The sequence below is a fragment of the Pleuronectes platessa genome, chromosome 2 (genome assembly GCF_947347685.1).
Source record: "Pleuronectes platessa chromosome 2, fPlePla1.1, whole genome shotgun sequence".
Taxonomy (NCBI): domain Eukaryota; kingdom Metazoa; phylum Chordata; class Actinopteri; order Pleuronectiformes; family Pleuronectidae; genus Pleuronectes; species Pleuronectes platessa.
In genome coordinates, this window is record NC_070627.1 from 27,522,845 (window position 1) to 27,538,273 (window position 15,429).

General features: G+C 41.8%; 1 long non-coding RNA gene across 1 annotated transcript; it reads right to left on the reverse strand.

Moving 5' to 3' along the window:
* Nucleotides 1-568: 568 nt before the first annotated feature.
* Nucleotides 569-3,809, reverse strand: LOC128457123 (uncharacterized). The gene is made up of 2 exons (XR_008341906.1): nucleotides 3,770-3,809; nucleotides 569-1,443 (listed from the first exon to the last, which is right to left on the reverse strand). It is a non-coding gene; the product is annotated as an uncharacterized LOC128457123 (long non-coding RNA).
* Nucleotides 3,810-15,429: the final 11,620 nt, after the last annotated feature.

Genomic DNA, 15,429 nt, shown 5'->3' on the forward strand with positions numbered 1-15,429 from the left:
ACACATCACATGTACTGCACCTCTGTCCAGGGACCTATCAGGCTTGTGAGTATGGGCTACACAAATAACCTTTCTGTACTGTCTTTGTACTTTGTAGATTGACACAAATAATTCAATACCAATTTAAAGTGCTGGGGTACTTATTCCTTCCATACCGCACACACTATTGTAGTGATCATGGTAAAAAACAGGACATTTTCTTTGAGAAAAGCTCAATTTTACCTTTATTAATGTTTTAATATAACGCTTTTCATTGGTTTATTTGTTTGTCTGACGGGTTAAGCAAAAGCTACAGAACAATTTTCCAATACACTTATTGGAGGGATGCGACATGGGACAAGAAAAAAACTCTTTAATCCGGACAAAGAGAGTGGATCCAGGAGTTTGCTTTTTCCAATTTCTTATCAAGAGATTTGGGCGTTTTGAGACATTTTTACTGATTTCCCAGGGAATAATTCATGGATCTTGATCTCTCAGGACTAGTATCTAACAGTTTACTTTGGTGAAGCATGACTGAATTAAAGAGGCTTTTGGACCTTGACTGATTAATGTTCTCTATGGAGTCCCATTGTAACTGATTACTTTATTCATGACACATACGTATGACAACTCCATCAGTAACCTTATACTAAAAACAAACATTGCTTTGAACGCAGTTGTAATAGTGTAGTAAAACTATACACATTAATCTGGTAACTGTACTACAGTGCAAAAAGCAATGGACGTTGTTATCATGGTGGTATTACTTGTTGAAGAATGTAAACACTCCTTTCCATATTCCATAGATCTTACCATGTAAAGTGCCTTGAGATAATGTATAATAGGCTTTGAATTTTTGATGTATAAATACAATTTTATTGAGTTTAATTGAATGTTTGAGAAATTTTTCTTTCAGGAATACATTCATATGACTGCAAATCCCATATATTTAACACAATCTATAACCATAATTGTAAAATATTAAACATTGACACATTTAAACATAAAAAGTTTATGGATATACTGAACAGTACAGATGGCTCTGCAAGTCTGTGTGAAATAAATCAGGCATTCAAATAGTTTATAAGATTATATGATACACATTTCATAAACCAGGAGAGATGCCACTCCTCAGGGAAGGCAATAAATTGTATAGTTATCTTCCAAACAGGGCAAAATCACTACCCTACAACTATACAATCTACTACCTCACACTGTGTGAGCAGCTGGAACAAACAAGCAAGTTCTGTTGTCCAAGAACCAGGAGTCAGATTCCATGCAGTGAAGACAGATGTGGGATTGTCACTTTGAGAAAGACAGTAGGTTGAATAGTTATCTCCCAGTGTGGGTGTGACCCTAAAACTATACAACCTACTACCTCAGCCCATAGTGAAACGATTCTGTGAGCTGCACAGGCCATGTGACGTTGACACCAAACGCCCTGACGCAGATCATCAGCTGAGTCTGTGAACAGAGACAAACATAGTGAGTGGCTCATATTCTACATCAATAATATTCAACCTGAAGCTGTGTGAACAAAGCACATTTACTTCAGTCAGCTCCAACGCACCATAATGGACCTACTTTATGACTGCAAGTACATGTGGCCTTGAGTGAACAGATTAGTTTTAGAAAAATTAATATTTTTTCATTATAAATCAGCTTTGATCTGTAAGGGCTGATATAAACAGAGTTATCTTGTTGTTCGAGTATAAAAACATCAAAAACAAAAGTTTCTTGAAAAGATCTCCAATGGTTGATGAATGAACTTGGTTAAATGTAAGATTACAGATGGACACATATTGATCACTACTACCCCCACATTCAAAACCAGGGGGATGAAGAGGTTGATGTCCAAGTAGCTGTTGATGACAATGAATTAGATAAAAAGGATTCTGAAGCTAGAGCAGTAGGAACAACAGTAAGTGCTTTGTTCCCCATGCTGGATGTGATGTGGTCGTCCTTTGAGCAGCTCTCCACACGACAGAGGGTGGACTGCAGTCTGCTTCATGCCACTTTCAGACACACACAGCATGACGGAGGCCAATCTGAGAAACAGTTCAGCTCATGTGAAGATCAGTACCATGGACAGCAGCTGGTGACGTGGCGCTCCGGTGCTTCTCCTCGGCTGTCTGCACTGATTGTGACAAATACTAATTAAAACGTGCAGCCACAGTTAAAGGTGTCAGTGGGTGGAGGCTGATGGATTTATAGTATTCTTACTAATGCAACTTTAAGGTTAGGCTGTTACTGTTCTCAGACTGAAGCAGAGCAGTTTCAGCAGTATACTGGTGTTGCCCAACCATCACTGAAATAAAGAGGGCTTGATGCAAATGGGGAAAAGAAAATTCTACAGTTTGAAACATTCAGTGACAGGGAAAACACAATGCGAGCACATCGCAGAGTTACGGCCACAGACTACATTAAACCTCTTTGACACCTAAATCAACAGGTATGAGCAGGTTATTTAGACACGGGGAAAAAAAGCGATTGACTCCTTTTCTCATTGCCAGTAGAGGAGTTTGTCGTCCTTTTTCCCCCCTGTTGCGTAATGTTCAATGTCGCATGCACGCCGGAATCTGAGAAGCTCCTTCACCCGGTTGTCTTGATGAATTACCTCATCCTCCCCCAGTTTCTCGTTTCCATCCCTCCCATTCAGAGCCAAACCAATAAAATCCTGGGTCTACTGCAAAGTCATTAGACTCGGGAATGAAAGATGAATGAATCCATTCCCATTGCAGACGAGGTCATGGTTGTCCACCGAGATCTGATCGAGGACTACTGACATTTAGGTATCTACAACTAAGTCTACAGGCACCTTTTTCCACTCTTGTCTGATATTGGCGAGGTTAACCTTCATCTCCTCACTATACTCCACCATATGTCCAATCCCAACAAGATGGAACCAGATATTTACCTTCCCTTCTTTCAAACAATTCAGAATCAAAAATGTTCTGTTTTAGCTTATTGATCTGCTGATAGCTTCATGTAGTTAATCATTTAATATATGAAATGTCAGAAAATAGTTGACAAATATCCACCACAGCATGGAAAGGTCCACAGTGACGTTTCAATTATTCTGACCCACAGTCCAACCCCCAGACATATATTCCATTTATGATGCTTACAGAAGGAGCAGGCAATATGTGTATTTCATAGGCTCAACATAACAGCGCAAGCTTGACCGATAAATCACTTTTTAATTAGCAGGAAAAAGCAAAGATCAGAGTCCTGTGCGGGCAATACTGAGCCAGAAAATATGAAAATATCATTCATACTGGGCTGCTGTTATGTTCCCAGTTTCATTGGAGCATTTAAGTGCGTGCTAACGTTAGACAGAAACCTCCCCTGTGTCTCCTACTATGACCTGAACCGGCTGCTGTAACAGACAGTGATAGCTAACATGCTAGCAGGTTCCAACATCAGCCAACGTGACTGAGCATTTAAGCAGCGCCGCATCTCATATGGACACTTTCAACATTGGCTGAGTCTCGCTTCATGTAGCAGGTCGACTCCTGACTAGAAGCTCACCCCGGAGCTCCTCTCTCTGCCCGGGAAGCCAGAGAACCACTCCTTACTACATGCTAGCTAACCATACCGAGCTAGCATCTAGCTAGCAGCACGTTCCAGCATGGTTGAGCTGAAAAGCAAACGTCGGTTAAAAGTGCAGCAGCCGCTTCTTCATCTACAAAATAGCAGCCGATGTAATTGTAAACTATTTTAAACTAATAAACGTCCAAACATAAAGTTGTAATGTTTAAGATACGTGAGATTAATCCAGGCTACCCACCTGTCTGCCATGTCAAAATGCTTCTCCACCCTCTGACTGCTGCTTCTTCGTGGATAGTGGGCGCAGGGAGAGGCGCAGCACAGCCCCCTGCTGTTCGGGAGGATCCACCACAGCAGTGTCGCTCACCCACACACCACAGCGATGACTAACACGCTATTCAAATGACTCCCACCTTTTACTCTGGTTTATCTTAATCTATATATATATATATATATATATACAGGGGCGTTTCTAGGATTGAAAGAAAGGGGGGGCTTAGCCCCTAAGAATGCTGAATTTTTGCGCGCGCAGCTGATATCCATGTTTCATACAGTTCATAGATTGTTCAATCAGAAAGAGTGTGATTTTTCTCTGTATCTTTGCTTGCATTCATTCGGTATGAGATAACAGAAAAGACAGGCCTAACGACGCCCTGCTATCTATTATAGTATATTATATTCTATTTGTATTTTTAAATTGTTTTTATATTTCATTGCATTAGTAGAAAGTATTACATGTTCACTTATTATTACTTTTCTTGTGTCTATTTCTGACTGCCCCCTTTGCTGCTTTATCAAGGCAGAGGGTGTCGCTCCTTGTACAGGTTGTTGAGCCCTATGAGGCAAAATGTGATTTGTGAATACTGACTATGCAAATAAAAGAAAGTATTGATTTGATTCTGGGTCTCCATCAACTAAGATGCTAAATGGGAAAGACAGTTTAGAAAATTGATGGAATTATTACTCTGATTCATCACTCGAACGTATATACAACAAGAAACAGTCCAAATTATTCTCAAAATGTTTATTTACAATTGGGACTCAGTAGTAGGAGATTTCTCTATGAACAAAACTCTCCACAGCTCACAAACCCCTATCGATCACAACAGAACAGATCATTTATAAAGTGGGTAGAAGTTTTATATAAAGAGTTAAAGCCTGAAAATAACTTTATTATCTGGATTTCAACTTGAGAAATTTGTAAAGTTAGAGTTTAAATGTGTTATATCATCTTAAATAAAACCTCTATTTGGTTCTCAAGTAAACAAATGAAGAGGACAACATGATCGGATTAACTCAACTTGGAGCTGCACTATCAGAAAATGTATGAATATGAGTCTGTTATCAGGATTTGTTATGTTTCCTTCTCTAAGACATCATAAACCAAAATCACACTTTGGTTAATATCAGATCATATCCTTTATTTAGAATAGAAAAAAGCACAAGTGTATTTACATTCACATGTACTGTGGTATACAATACAATACAACTTTACAATAACGGCGTTCTCCAAAGTCTGTACAGGGTTAAAGTGACAAATGTTGAGTTTACAGTGTGGATCGATGAAGACGAGGTGGAAACTTTCAAACGGCCGACTGAAGGAACTATTCACCTGAGCCGGTGAGGATCAGAAACATGATGTAAAAGTTTTGAAAATATCTCATCTCTCATTTGCTATTTGACACATTTTCATAAGATCAGACACTGATAATAATAATTATTCTTGCTGACAATGTGGCTGATGATTCAAACAGATAGAAAAATAATCTCTGCCTGTTTTACTCTGTTTCTCTGCAGCACTGCGTAAAGTAGCCAGGTGGATAGCATCATGTTGTGGCTCCTCAAACATGAGCAGCTCAGCAGCTGGGTTTGTCTGTCACAGTGTAAAGGTGATCACTCAACCGTGTCAGATGATGATAATTAGAAATAAGGATTGTTGTAGTTTTGATGGTGTAACTGTCTTTATATTCCTCACTGTGCAGGGCAGAAGGTCTGGACAGTTTCCAGTGATGAGAAACCACCACCAGTTTAAAGTCGCCGAGTCCTCCCAGCAGCGTGGATTGAGGAGATGCCCTCGGTCATCCATCAGTGAGGTTTGTAATCATGCAGCATGTGTGTCTCTGTGGGGGGTGGAGCCTGCTCACTTCCTTGCCTTCACCGTGTCCTTCAACAAAAGGGAGAGCCTTGGTGCCCTCCTCCCTTTCTCTGCGACGAACTTCAGCTGGTTATAGTACGAGTCCATCACCTCCCTGGACGTGACCACCTCCAGGTCCTGCTGGATGAGCTGGAGGAGCTCACAGAGGCTCTCGAGAGACGGCCCGTCTCCATTTTGCAGCAGCCTCCTGATGCAGCAGTGCATGGCTTTCTCACCCAGAACCTTGGAGAGGAACAGCTCCCCAATAAACCGGATGGTATGTATGGAGCGACAGGAGGGTTTGGCGTTGTTTTTCTCTTCCCTCAGTCGATCAATAACCCTCACGTCCCTGACTGGCTCTAGGCAGGACACCCCCTTCCGAGAAATGTCCTCCCTTTCAAAGTTCTTCTTAAACTCTGCCTGGCAGTGTTTGACCAGCAGGAACCTGAAGGAGACGCTGGCCGACCAGTCGGACAAGGATTGGAATTCCACCTGAACAGAAGAAAACCATAAGGAAATATTAACACAAATGCAACTCACATACTTAGGAAAACATTGTGATTATTTATGTGTAAAGAATCACTTTATACAGCAAACACCAAATGCAGTCAACAGTGATCAGTGTGTGCTGATTTTTATCCTCAACTCTAAATTAACTTATTATTTGATTAACCAAAGTGACGATTCATTTGGATTAATTTAGTATTTCAGGTATTCCTCAATTAACTTTTTTATGATCATCACAAAACCTTATTTTAATTTTTCCTTTCTTACTATCTGAAAAAAAAGTACTTTTTGTATCACTACCCTTCGAATTCACAACATGGGTAAAAAATGACCTTTTTTAATTTCCTATGTTATTTCATGCATGGCATGAATGTTTCTTTGCTATATCTCTGAAATCAATTTATTTCTTTATTTAATATTCAAGATAATCATTAGTTATTTTGTTTTGGATTAACACAAATCATTATTTTCTTTTTTCCTTTCTTACCTTATGAACAAATGTAAATTATTATTAAGAGTTTCCTCACAATCCAATACTAGTGAGAAAGAATATTATGTCCAATACAAAATATATGTTTGTTCATAAAGTAATTAAGGAAAAATAAAGATCAATATTTCTGGTAATCAAAAACAGGATATTTAATGAATACCTGGAATATTAAATGGTATAATACATTTATCTCAAAGATATGACCCATGGTGTGCATTAAGGGGTTAGCATAGCTTGTTTATCAAAGTGTTAAATGAATGTTACAACCTGCATAAAAAAAATCAACTTCTCAACTAAGTAAGAAACAGGATAAAAGTAGCTTCCAGTCATAGATGCATCACTTACTGTTGAGAGGCGCTGACACAGCTCCGCGAAGACTGCAGCAGAGTCTGGTTTCTGCACGGCCCTCTTGAAGACGAGCTCAACCGTTTCCTGCAGGCTCTCCTCACCGTCCATCTCCTCGTGACTTATGAACGCTTGAAAGTTGTCAGTGACACAGCTGACGGTCTCCTCAGGCCGGACCTGCTCCTTCCTCACAGCTTCCTCCTCTGTCTTCTCGGTCCTCTGGATGGATGGAAAGCCAAAGGCGATGTTCACCTGCGGCTGATGCTCGTAGGAGGCAGCGTGGAGAAAGCCCACGGGCTTGGATGGAGCGCGACACCACTTCTCGCCCCTCCGATCAGGTGGGGTCCATGGCTTCTTGGAGGAGGCAGATGCCTCCAAGGACACAACAGCCTCCCTGTCACGGGGCCTCCGGAACATCTTTCTCTTCTCTCAATCCAAAGAAACAAGTTCAGGTGAAAGAAACAAGTTCAGGTGAAAGACCAGAGTTCAAATAGATCTTAGTTGACTTCAAGTCAAATCCAAAGAACAGAGTTCAGGTGCAACCAGCCAAGTAGTCAGACGAGAACTGAGCGAAAAGTGAAAACTGGCGGTTTCTTAAGTTACCACAGACTTCAAAGGTACAACAGTCTTCAAAGGTATATACCTTTGAAGACTGTCGTCACTTGACCATTGAGCTGTGGGGGGAGGCGGGGGGGGGGGGGGGTTGCTATGGGAACCTGCAGTGAAATACATCAAATGAATTTATCTAAACAACCTATACAGATAGATACACATATACACACATTAATATACACACATACATACATCATACATACATACATACTCAAACACACTTGTATGAATCTATTCACCTTATGTCGTTTGACCCTGACCAGAGAAGATTAGTGCCGTCACAATGACAACAAGTCTATCTATCAGGGGCGTTTCTAGGATTGAAAGAAAGGGGGGGCTTAGCCCCTAAGGATGCGGAATGTTTGCGCGCGCAGCGGATATACATGTTTCAGACAGTTCATAGATTGGTTCAATCAGAAAGAGTGTGATTTTTCTCTGTATCTTTGCTTGCATTCATTCGGTATGAGATAACAGAAGAGACAGAATTTCAGGGTCATTGTGAAAATTAACAACACAAATATGAACTGATTATAAACAACAACATTCTATAGGCACTGATATTATTGTTTTAAAATACTAGAGATAGATATTAATGCAAAGAATAGAGAGCTGTCGATAGTTATTTCTTACATTTCAAATTTGCTCGTTCACACTCTTGCTCACTGGAGACATTTTCTAACAAAATAGCTAGCTAGCTAGCTTAGTGTTAACATAGCTCATTACAATATTCCCTTTCATTTGCCTCAAATAAACCTAAATTGAAGCAGGTAACAATCATTAACAACTACAGATAGCCACATTCTGTAACTACCTGTACTTACAATTTCACTCCGTGCATCATTTACTATGAGCTAAACTCCTTGGCTGTAATCCTGCTGTCTTGATGAGAGGCGTTACTTGGCAGAGTGAGAAAGCCAGCGTAGCAGCGATGTAGACTCCCTAAGGTCCTAGTGCCTGGTCTTTTTATTGTTAAGTATGATGAGAGGCTATAGGATTGTAATTTGAAGGGGGAGAAAACATACAAACCAGAAACGCACTTACATATGTAGCATGTTAGAGTTATAAATAACTTGTCCATGTGTAAAACAATAGTTAAAAAAAAAAAAATCTAAAAAAATCCCAATAATTATTTGGGGGGGCTGAAGAACATTTTAGGGGGGCTTCAGTAAAATTACTACTAGGGCTGTGAAATGATTAAAATTTTTAATCAAATTAATCACAGGTTTCTATGGATTAATCATGATTAATCACATTACCGATTTTTTTCGGAATATTTTTGTGAAAACAAGATTTATGACATTTAACTTTTCTTTTGTGCTGCAACTCAGCAGTTCTTCAGCAGTTATCATTGCTTTTCCATATGGAACATTAATATAATCTTCATCCTAAACAGAATTCGGGTTCCTTAGCCATTGTGTGGTTGAATAAAACTTTTTTTTTTAAATTAAACAGAAATTATTTGAGCTTCTTAGCCATAGGATGGTTGACATTTTTTATATTTTTTGTCACACAACCATTAACCACACCATGATACAATCTAATGCCTCTAAAGGCCCTCTTAGCTACTCGGCCTTTAGCCAGTTGGTGAGGCAAACTAACTTGTTCAAATTCTCTGACAGTAAAGCTGACCGCTTCTTTTGCACAATGTGTCCGGCGAGTGAGTCTGGTTTGGCGCATTCCACTTGAACGCCCCTCGCCGACCAACACATGCTTCGCGTTGCGGTGGTTAGGCGGGTATTGCTACGGTGAAATGATAACGTCTTCTCGCAGAGTGTGCATATCACCTTGGTTTTACTGAATGTTCGATCTTTGTTTTTTTGGAACACGATCTTCCCGTCCAGAAGGTCCTCAGGTTCATCAGAATTATCCATGTTGTTTGTTTGTTTGAATGGCAGCTGCCGTCTGACTGCATTACGCCGGGTTCACACCGGACGCGGAAGCGACGCCGAAGCGAGGCGTAGGCGCAGCGCCAATCCTCTGGCTCCCATCCACTCCCATGTTAAACCGCAGCGCTGAACACACCGGAGGCTGAAGCGTAGAGTTGTGCCGCGGCTGCCTAGCGCCGTGAAGCGATCGTTTCGGCGTTGAGTCTATTTTTTCCGCTTGACGCGAGCGTATCGCGACAGGAAACACACTGAAAAATGATTTTAAACGATATAGATGACATATTTTATATGATGTAAATGATCAAATATGCATCCCATACTTTGTATTCACGTTCTGTTGTCTTGGAGTTTTAATTTTACCACTTTTACCGACCACATTATTAAATGTCCCCCTCTGCCCACTACAGCCCTTATATGCTAGCGGTTCAGCCTTAGAAGGTTTAGAACCTCGCTTACCGTACATGTGCATAGCACGAGATGACCCCACTGTTGTCTATGAAGTAAAAACACTCAGTAGCGTGTACGCTACCAAGGTTGGAAGTAATGTTACCAAGACATACTTAGCTGAGCTCAAGCAACTAGCTAAGATGAGTGGCAAAGACTATTGCGTGGTGTTGAAGGAAATGATGTCTCAGATCGGGGAAGATGTTGAAACTATGCAGCCCACAACTGAAGAATCCTCCCCCACACATGTTGAGACCACTGTCGTATCCCCACCCACTCATCAAGAGCAACAGTCTTACACCTCATTTCCAGATGCCACACCAAGCAGCAACGGTGCCACTGACCATGTTCCCCTCACCAATGGAAAGAGAGCACCGTCCCTATCAGTAAGTGACTTGAACCCACCGGACATCCAGAGGGTCGTGGTCGAGCATATTGTGCAGAGGCAAGACGTTGTCCCACACATCCAATCCCAAGTGAGACTCCGCTCCTTCTCCGGCAAGACTCCCAGACCTAATCATGAAACTGATTATGACACATGGCGCATACACATTGAGTTGCTCCAGAATGATCCTAGCATGTCTCCTCTGCAAATATCCAGAAAAATCCATGAAAGCTTGCTCCCACCAGCAGCTGATGTAGTTAAAAGCTTACGGCCTGAGTCACCGCCTGCAGCCTACCTACAGCTCCTAGACTCAGCCTTCGGTACTGTGGAAGATGGAGAGGAGCTCTTTGCTCAATTCCTGAACACCCTCCAAGACCCAGGTGAGAAATCATCCACTTACCTTCATCGGCTCCAGTTAGCCTTGAACAGAGCAACAAAAAGGGGGGGAGTTACACATGAAGAAGTAGACAAACATCTTACTAAGCAGTTCTGCAGGGGGTGTTGGGATAACACCTTGCTCAGCGCCCTGCAACTGGAGCAAAAGAAGAGCAGCCCACCCTCATTCTCAGACCTCTTGCTAATGATTCGCTCCGAAGAAGATCGACAGCAAGCAAAATCCTGTCGTATGAAAAAACATATTGGCATCACAAAGCAAAGAGCTCAGGTGTAGTTCCATGGCGCATATGTTTGTGAACCAGAGGAGAAAGATGAGAGCAGTATCAGTGCTATTGAGGATCTGAGAAAGCAAGTGGCAAGTCTGCAAAGCCAACTAACTACATACATGTCACAGAAAAACACCAAAGGAGCTAGCAGCAAGGGATCTGCAGGGAAGCAACAGAGCAGGATGTCAAAGCCAAATGATACAGACATGCAAAGACAAATCAAAAAGAAACAGACATACAAACCCAAGCCCTGGTACTGTTTTAACTGCGGCGAAGATGGGCACATTGCCCCCTGCTGCACCGACCCCGCAAACCCCGACCTAGTGGCAGAAAAGAAGAGGCAGTTGGAAAAAAAACAGCGCCAGTGGGAAGCTCAAAATGATTCAAACTCGAAAATAGTGAGCCTGTGCAAAAGCCGGTACCACGCAGGCCAGGAACTCGTGCAAACCCTGCTGTAGAGGAAGAGAATTCCTCAGATGAAGAGGATGATGCACTCATTCCTGTTTGGTTAAGTTCCCCTTTCCCCATGGTCAGTGAGATTCCTGTGTACCCGGATCTGTCCATGACCGATGTCCAAGACACTCGGCATACTGAACCTCCAGGCGTTCGTCCTGTCGAGAGTCCTGTAAATGCTCAAAATGATGACAATCCACCTGAATTTGACAATCCAACCGATCTTGACACCCAACCCGATTTTGACAATTTACCTGATATGTCCAATAGTACTTCAGATGGTCCTTTGATGTCCATCAAGTTTAACTCTCATCAGAGTGATACTGAGTACTTATCCGCCGATAGAGTCACACCAACCGAGCAAGCCAATGAACCAGCCTTGATTCAAAATGACTTGCTTGAGGATGATAATCCAGATGTCCAAGGAGAACAACTTCCAGTTGAGGATGGTTTTAAAGGAGCAGAACTTGAGGAAGGAAAGGATGGAACAATCCCAATGGATACAGAGGAGAACACAGATACAAATGATTCTGTCAGGAGATCTGAAAGAAATCGTCAACCACCACGACGGCTTGATTATACAGAGCTAGGAAATCCTTTGATCACAGCAGTGAAATCATTCTTTCAAGGACTGTCCACAGCTTGGGAAGAAGTCATAAGAGAAGAACCTGTCCAACCCCCTGCCCTGACCCCTCGAATAATTTGCCTTTAACTGTATACTATGCACAGGGACGTGCATAAGTTCAGGAGGGGAGGGTGTAACCAGGTGTAAGAAACACTGTTAATTTAGTACCGTAAAAGAAGAGAGACTGTTTGCTTTGATTATCTTATTTGTTTTGAATGCACCGCTCAACTCGCATGGTCCCACGTGGGGTACCTAGTTCTCAGCAGCCAATCAGAAGCTACGCAGGCCACGCTCAGCCTGTCGGCTCGGAGAGGAAGTGCAGTCGCGTTGCTCTTCCGGTCTTTTCGGATCTCGGCCCGGGAAGCGAGGGCAGCTGTGTGTTAAGGAGAAGAGGAAAACTAGAGAAAAAAACCCAGAGTGAAACCTGTGAAAAAGGAAAAAAGAGTCGGAGCACTTATCCAGTGGAGGTCCGGAGCCAAGTGGCTGAACGAAGGAGAGTTACGTCGGCTAACTGCTTGCCTGTCCTCCGGAGAGCTGCTACGAGGTTCGGCATCGGCATGCTCCACCTTGATACACAGAGCAACGGTGAGAAATTTGCTCTTTAGCTGCTCTGGTGCTATTTTCCTGTTGTTTTCCGTGTGCTGAAAGAAAGCAGTGGTGATATTTGGGAAAAAAGAGTAATTTGATATGTTGTGAATGTGATGAATATAAAACAATAGTTTATTTTGTATTGTGCAATTTATTGAAGACAATGATGTTATTCCAACTGAGTTTAAAGCAATTAGAGGGTAGTTTTTGGTGCAGATCTCGGACATGAATAGGCCTATATTGTAAGAGTGAACTAAGCACAATTTTTTAATACCTCTGAGTCTACCTCAAAATGTGTACTGTTATGTTATTTGCACATGGTTCAGATGTTTATAATTAATGGTTTTGTATGTTAATGGTTACTTGCCATAAGTATTATTTAAACTGTTCACATGAACAGGTAAATGTGTGAGCACTTTAATACTTAGATCTCATGAATGATACACTAAAGATTGAACGTTGTACAACATACAGCAAAGATAGAGATTTGAGAATTGAATAGAGATGAAGATTTGTCAGAATAAGATGTAATTGTGTGCATCTTTTGACATCTGATATCCCTAATGATGCATCTGAGAATGGATAGTGTTGAATGTATTGTGTGACCCTGTCTACAGGTCAGGTTTTTTAGAGGACTGAGAGTCTGAGGTTCAGGACAACTTCCTGCTGTGAAAGATGGCGAGTCAACTACCCTGATTGAAGATTAGCACCGAGGAGATATTCACGTACACACTCATTCACACAAATAATACACTCACATTACACTACAAGGAACTTTCAACAACTCTTTTTATTTTAAGGGCCCCAACAGACATTTTTGTTTTAAGTGTGCACACTACTTTTTTATTTTTCTTACTGTTTGGTATAATATTTTGCATTTTGTACGAACCAGACAAATTACTTTGTTCACTGTAAAATATAAGAGTGGCTACTCAATTGTTACTCTTGTGTCTGCCTCATTGTTGTTGCTCAGTATAGTGGCTCCTCTCGAATTTGGTCTCTTCTGATTCTGGTCTTGGTCTTATTGTTAGTCCAACTTATATTATACTGTAATTCACTTTTACACTCCTAAAATTGGTTACATCATTCTAACTAAAAGTAACTGTTGTAGCATTATTGATTATATGGATTATACAGCTAATATTTGTTCACAGGATATAGGTAAAATATAATCACAAGATACAGAGAAACATAGATATCTCAACAGAGGGGAGGAGCTTTTGACAGGACAATTTGGTCGGGTGTGGCCAGGGGCGTAGCAGCCAAAACACAGTCTCTCGGCCATGCAGTGCGAAGTGGTGGTGTGGCTAGAGTCGTTACACACTCTGCAAAACGCCTCTCTGGAACGTCTGTCGCGAGGGTTATATTGAAACTTACTTCCTCGAGTCGGGCGGTTAATACTGCGCTGCTGCATTCTCTCCATCATCTCCTGAAACATGTCCGCTACGCGAGTGAGGAGCCTATCTTCTGACTGTTGTAGATTTTGTGCCACAGCTGGCACAGGGGCATAATTCTGAGCCGGACGGGATTCACCTTGAATTGTTTCCGACGCTGAAGAGGGGCAAAGGGTGTGATGCTGCTCGGACACTGCTGATGTGGATTGCTCAGGAGCTACAGAGGCAGTGTGGCTTTTTAGCTGACTAGCACTGGTGGTTCTGCTACTAGCTCTCAACTCCCTCTGATAGTCATCAATCCTCAGCTGAACATCACGCGAGTTCCACTCGTGGACTGGTTTACACTTGAGGATGCTCGTGAGCTCTGGGTCTGGACAATGCTTGACAAACATCAGGGCCACTTCATCAGCCATGTCCTCCGTCTGCTTCCCTTGCCTGCGCAGGCCCTCATTGGCTTGATCTGCTGCCTTATTCAGTCTTATCCAGTAATCGACTGGGTTCTCTTTGTGCTTTGGCAGAGTGGCGTAAAAGTCTGCCAGAGGAAGACATGACGAAGCATCACTAAAATACTGGAGAAGAATGTCATACACCAGTTCTGGTTTCTGTCGTACGTCAAGAGCTGGGTTACTGCGTAGGGCGATTTTCACAACATCCCTGGCCTTGCCCATTAAGTGACTTATAATTTTCTCTGCCTGGTCTTGTATAGGAACATCTTGCTTTCTGAGGTAAGTCTTAGTCATGTCAATCCAGTCCTGGACTGAGTTTTTGTCAGTGCTGTCACCTCTGAAAGTCTGTGGTTCTCTGTCAGGCTTAACACGTACAGTCACTTGTGGAACATCATGTCTGGTAGTGTCACTAGGTCTGTTCTCAGTCATAGGAGCAGTATGATTACCACTATTTAAGCTTACAACACCAGCCGACATCAGCTTTGCTACAATAGACTCACCAATCTGAGCTCCTAACTGTCCTACCATGTCTGTGAGATGGTGAATGGCATCAACATCACTGCCAGGAGTGGAAGTATGTGGACCCCCCCCTGTAGGCCCACTAGAGGGAGTATAACTTGGGATCTGACCTAACCCAGTATCTGCATAGCCATCCGGCATTGCTGTTGAGCGTCCCACATCCCTTCTGTTATTAATAGCACTTATCCATGCACCTCTACCTTTTGGCAGAATAGGACTAGAAAAATCATCCATTGTTAATTAAAACAACTCTTGACCATGAAATGTACTTGCGTTGTGTATAAAAAAAAAAAAAATAATAATATATATATATTTATATAAAAAAAAATGTAAAAAGAAAGGTTAATAAGAAGTACACAGATATTTAGAAATGAAAACAGTTGTCAACACACTGGAGGGGAAGAGAAAAAA